At 40.3% G+C, this 6,243-nt stretch overlaps 1 non-coding gene across 1 annotated transcript; it reads right to left on the bottom strand.

Moving 5' to 3' along the window:
• Positions 1–5,564: 5,564 nt before the first annotated feature.
• On the bottom strand, positions 5,565–5,671 carry LOC122653345. Its single transcript, XR_006331777.1, has one exon. It is a non-coding gene; the product is annotated as a small nucleolar RNA R71 (small nucleolar RNA).
• Positions 5,672–6,243: the final 572 nt, after the last annotated feature.

The following is a 6,243-nucleotide window of genomic DNA, read 5'->3' as shown; positions in this document are numbered from 1 at the left end:
AGGATGTAAAGATATTCTCAAAAAGAGAATTTTGATCAAATTGATAATTTAGATTAAATTCTCTCTCCTCCCTAATATCTCTCTCTCATCTACTACGGTTCTATCTCGCTATCTCTCTATCTCTCTATCTCTCTATCTCTCTATCTCTCTATCCCTTCAATTTCAATTCTCTCTCTCTCTCTCAAATCCCTTACGGGTCCCACCTTTCCTAATTCTATTCCAGTCCTCTCTCTCTCCTCTGATATCTCTTCTTTTCAAATCCCTCATGGATTCTCTATCTCTACCTCTCTTCTATCTCTCACGTTCTCTTTTTATTTTATTTATTTATTATTAAATTCTTTTTTTAAAAACAATAGCTATAAACACCCACGGAGAGATTGATTCCATCCCATTGAAGCAATCAAACCGTGCTCTCTTTCCCTTCTTCTTCTGTCTGTTTTCCTCTTTCTTCTTGTTGGTGTTTTGGATTTTGGGTTTTGCAAGGGGAGGAGGATCATCATTCCAGCAGCTTCATCTCCATGGATCGTCGTCACCATTGCTGCCCTTTGTCTCTTAGCACCATGATGAGCTAAGTTCCCTCTATCTTTAGGTGTAGATGAACTAATGGTGTTTGCTATTGAAAATTCTGGTTTGTATTCTTGATTGCTTGATGTTGAGACCCCATGTTTGGATGATTTTAATTGATGTATTTAGTTGGAAAATTTTGTTTCTGTGATTCATTATTTTTCATTCAAGCAATGGTAGCTTGTTCTTATGTGGTTGTACCGATGATGGATTATAGCTGAACGAATTAAGCGTGCCAAGCCCTATAAGCGAAGGATGATAGTACTTGTCAAGATAGTCCATACCTAGGAGGAATCCTACATTCTGTGGCATTATTAGGCCTGTGGTTATAATAAATCGAAGCATGCAACTAAATTGAATGGCAACCCATTGGGGATTCGAACCCTAAAGATAGTCTTCTCCCGTATTTACATATCGTTGTTAGCTTAGATTTGTTTATTTTGTTCTTAGTGTAAAAATCAGATTTATTGCAATTTAATTTTCATCACTTTCATCTTATTATCTTAGTAATTTAGCTTTCCAATTCCCCGTAGATCGACCCCTTACTTGCTAATTGCTAGATTAATTTAGGGTTTTATTTTTGACCAGTTAACGACACGATCAAATTTTGGCGCCGTTGCCGGGGAACCGAAGCACGGTTGCTAAGATTGATTGAGTTGTTTTGTGGTACTTTGTTTAGCTTTAATTTCATAATTGCAGAATTTTTATTATTATTTTTTTAATCTCTTTATTTGGTTAATTTTAGTATACTTAACGTTCTTTTTGTTTGTGCAGGAAGCATAGTAGATTGAGTAAGGATAAGCTGTCCGTTTGGTTTACTTTTAATTCCTAGACTTTATGTAATTAGGGTTATTTTATGTTAAAATTTTTTATTCCAGCATTAGATTGGGTGTTTAGGTTTAATTTTAATTTCCCCATCCCCTTAAGATCATATGTATAACCGTTCATCGGGGGCAACACGTGGAATTACGCAATCGCCAACACCAGGTAAGTAGTTTCGTTAGTTTTAAATTAGTTATTTTTTTTTTTACTTTTTTGTAGTTCTAATTTTTATTTTTATTAAGTGTTTTTTATTAGTTATCACGTTTTAATTTAATAGTTTTAATTTTTATTTAATTAGCACGTTCAACTAGTTGTTTGTTTTATGCATGGTCGACATTCTTTGCACCCCAATCGGACTACCATTGACCTAGAAATAGAGCGATCTGTGGCTAGACCTAAGGATAATAGTAATAAAATGGGTGACAAAAACCAGCCAGGAAGACCGCTGAGTGAGCACTTCACTCCAACTGCCTATACCCCTACATCTTGTATTCAGCTGCCTGCCATTCAGGCTGCTCAATATGAGATCAAGTCCTGCATCATATAGATGTCACCATCCTATTATGGACTTGCTAATGAGGAGCCTTACAAGCATCTTGATGAGTTCTTAGAGGTGTGCTGTACAATCAAATTCCAAAACCTCCCTGAAGATGCCCTAAAGTTGCTTCTGTTTCCATTTTCCTTAAAGGACAAAGCCAAACTGTGACGCTCCTATCCCGATGTAAGATATTTTACCACAATAGGGGGTGACTGGGATAACACGTGTCATCCCAATACCTACCAGGATCAGAGATATAGTGTCCTAAGCCACAGTCCATCTTGTCATCACCTTTTGATAACAGAAAGGAACGCAACAAATGGAATTAACCGTTCCAAATACAGAGATAGCGGAAGCAAAATTAAATTAAATCATATGAAATTATAGAGCATCGGTTCTCTAATGATAACACATAGTACAGTTTCAATATTTGTAACCATTCACTACTCTCCTTACAAATAAACATACAGTTTATACATGATTATGGGATGAATACAAAAATTAAATAATAAATAATTACCCCAAGGGCACCAATCTTGGGTGTATATCTACATCCAAGTCACAGCCACCGGCTCTACTTGATTAACATCCAATGGTGCTCATCAAGAGTGGTACCTCATGCATATCAATTAAAAAGGAGTTGCGCAATGGGGTTAGCTACACTAGCTAGTGAGAGAGTAAAGGTGAATGCATATACATCACACAATCAATATCAAGCAGAATGATGCATGCCAATGTTAGATTCATTTTCCACCTAGCACACAAATTCTATCGGTCAAGTATATGCTACTGTGATAACTCGGGAGACATTGAGGGTTATTTATCCTATCGCCCCAGTGAATCCTCAATTGTCACGAGGGGACCTACGCTGGTAGAAGCCATCATGACCACCCAGTAGCAGACCTCGATAACCATTACTACCCCTGTCTTGGCCTCTCCCACCTCCACAGACCACAGGTGCTCAGACTATCCAACACATAAACCCTGTTGACAATGGTTGTAGCATAACGGAACAAGCATCCTAGTCGGATATATACTACATGTAAATTCTATCATCCCGAGAGGTATTCCGAGTGCATCAACGTCCCATTCCATCTGATACCCGGGTACCAGCACGGCACAACACATACAGATCAGGATGGCATATAACAGTTTTCATAATTAAATAAAGTGGGATTCTGGTACTGGCACACCCAGCACCGTAGCTTGATACAATGGTGAGTATACTATCACATTTATAATAGTTCACATATGAGATAAGAGATGCAATGCGCACAATGCTTATATTTATATAATAGCATGCTTAAGATTTGTATATTATAATATTCAAACCCAACAAAATCACCCAGAACCCACTCATAATAATTCGGGTATTATTCAATGCGTTTGGTATGAATTTCCTTGATATATGCTCTCTCGCACTGGTTAGGTAGCTTAGGTATACGTGAAACATAAAGTTAGAAAGTGTGAACGAGTCCCAAGAGGAGCCCCAAGTGTGATATACCAGTAATTCTAAACATAAAATCCTTAAGTCAGTCTGATTCCCAGCCTTCTTCTTGAGATCTTACAGTCTCATGGGCTAGGGGGGATGTCCTAAACCTTCCTAAGGGCATAATGTCTCATATCATTCATTGGTCTTGGGAGATCCCATAGATTGGTCTCTCAGGATTTTTCATTTCTAGGTTGAGGTCTCAAGTCTCTTAGGACAGCAAGGGGGTTTTGAGGGCATCAAGGGTAGACCTTGGCACCTCGATAAGTCAATTAATTAATATATTTAGGGGGCACTTTAGATAATAATTAACCCCCAATAAGGTTTACTAAGTCTTACACAAGTAGCCACAATGTGGGTGAGGTCACCAGATTACAATCATGTTCCCAAGTTACTGTCAAAACACATCAGCTGGGTTTGGGCCCACTTTTGAGGATTTTTTATTTGGATTGGGTCTACGATTCTTCATATAAAATGTATCCCTTTGAGTCTATTTTATAACGTAACTTGAATCACATCGATACGATATATCTAGACAAAATTATGGCCAAAATACTAAACAGTGGTCATGCTGTAAAACTGTGGGCGGATCCACAAACGGATTCTGTTGTGTGAGTCCGCCCGTGCATCCGGTCGAACCCTGAGACACACCCGAGACACACCCAAGATGGGTGAATCCAAGGGCGGATGCACGATTCTGAGTCTGCCCTTGAGTCCGCTCGCAGCAGGAATGGATTTTTCAAGTCTGAACTTCATCCAACTTGATCTCCGATGCCCCCAATGGCTTCAAGGGCTTGTAGGGATGACTTCTAAGGTTTAATAGGGTCCCAAATATCCTAATGGCACAAAGCATTAAGCCATTTATGGTCTACATTCAATCCTTCAACCCAATCTTGGGTTTTTAGGAAAAATCTAGGTTTCCATGGCTTGGGTTGAATGGCACACCATTGGGAGGATTAAGGGTGTGCAATGGCACCCAAAGGGACTAACAACAATCCCCAACACAAGAGCATTGGGTCCCAAGTGGAACCCAAGCTATTCCCAAGCTCCAAAATCCCAAAACCTAAACTAGAAATTAGAGAAATAGAGAGGGAGAGATGGAAATCACTTACCACCAATTGGAGAACCAAAACCTAGGGCTAGGTGAGCCCCCTTGAACTCCTTCCCTCTACTTCTCCTCCTCCTTCTCCTTCTTCCTTTCTTTTTCTTTTCTTCTTCTCCTTCTTCGTTTCTTTTCCTTCCTTTTCTTCTTTCCTTCTCCGGACAGCAAGAGGGGAGGTAGAGAGTGTGAGTGAGGGAGTTCTCTTTCCCCCTTTTTCCTTCTTCTTCTTCTTCTTCTTCTCCTTCTTTTCCTTTCTCTCTTCTACAGTTTTAGCAATAGGGCGAAATGGGAATGAGCTAAAGAGCTCATCCCATAAATAACTAAAATGAACCTTAGGGCCATGTTTGGTTTAGGTCCTTAGAATGTATTTAATCCCTTAGGCCTTAAATGGATTTTAGTTAGGTCTTAGGGCTTGTTTGGTCCCAGTCTTAGACCATTAGGTCCATTTAGTCACTTAGGTCCTGTTTGGGGTGCACCCTAAGTCCATAGGACTTAATGTCCTCTAAGGTCTGTTTGGTTTAGGTTAGGGTGTATAAAATCCATTAATTACTTAAGTTAGGCCTTATGGGCCCTACTTCATGGTCTAAATAATCCAATCAATGATGAGGGTAGGGGTCCATATGGTCCAAGAGCCCAATTAGGGTGTCCGGGACATGGGTATGTGGGTCCCATAGGAAAATGAACCAAAAGGGCTGATGACAGTATGGGCAGATTATTGATCGGATTCATCAGCAGTGGATCCGGTGGTGACTCCGGTGCTGCTATCATGGCCCAAACTTCAAGAAAAATTATAGGACTTTGACCCACACTTCCAAGACTTTGAGGGGTCCTTAATATAATATTTTGAGTTCAAGGTCATCAGTGTTGACCATAGCCATAGGGCATTACCCTTGGTACAGGTCTAAACTGCCCCAGGGTATTAGGGTATATTTGGGGTGCGGGTGTAACACAAACACTGGCTTCATTCCCTAGATTCGGTTAGGATTTCTACATGGGCGGGAATGCAGCAGGAATTTTTAAAAAAATTCTTCCCCATTGGCCGGACTAATAGCCTTAGAAGAGCCATTACTAGTTTCTCCCAATTAGAGGATGAACAATTTCATGAAGCGTGGGAGAGACTCAAGGAATTACTTAGGAAATGCCCCCACCACGCTGTCCCAAAATGGAAGTTAGTCCGGTGTTTTTATGATGGCCTCTGTGACCGATATAGGCAGATGGTGGACTCCTCTTGTGGTGGAACATTTATGCACAAAAATGAGACAAAAGCATGGGATCTTTTTGAAACCCTTAGTGAGAATTCCCAACATCATGCTTCAGCCTCTCGGACTGAGATTCCACACACAGGGCAACCAAAGAAGGGTGGTCTCTATGAGATCAACCCAACTGTAAAGATGACTGCTAAGGTTAATATGCTGTCCAAGAAATTGGACTATCTGATATCTGTAGGACAGCACTCTATGTCCCCTTTCCCAATGAGTTTCCCTCCACCCAATCAGACTGAAGCCTGTGCTTTATGTGCTAGCCCTAGTCATTATGTAATGGACTATCCTTCGGCTGCACAATACCCTGAATTTTTTTAGGATCAGGTACAAGTGGCTCAAGATTTCCCTAAACCGGGTAATGATAATTTTTCCAATACCTATAACCTGGGATGGCGAAACCACCCAACCCTTTCATGGAGAAACTCAGTACCTAATAATCCTCCAAACCCACCATATAGGCCACCAT

Source organism: Telopea speciosissima, chromosome 2 (genome assembly GCF_018873765.1).
Source record: "Telopea speciosissima isolate NSW1024214 ecotype Mountain lineage chromosome 2, Tspe_v1, whole genome shotgun sequence".
Classification (NCBI taxonomy): Eukaryota; Viridiplantae; Streptophyta; class Magnoliopsida; order Proteales; family Proteaceae; genus Telopea; species Telopea speciosissima.
Note: the sequence above shows the minus strand (reverse complement) of the source record. Positions and strands in the feature narration are given on the sequence as shown.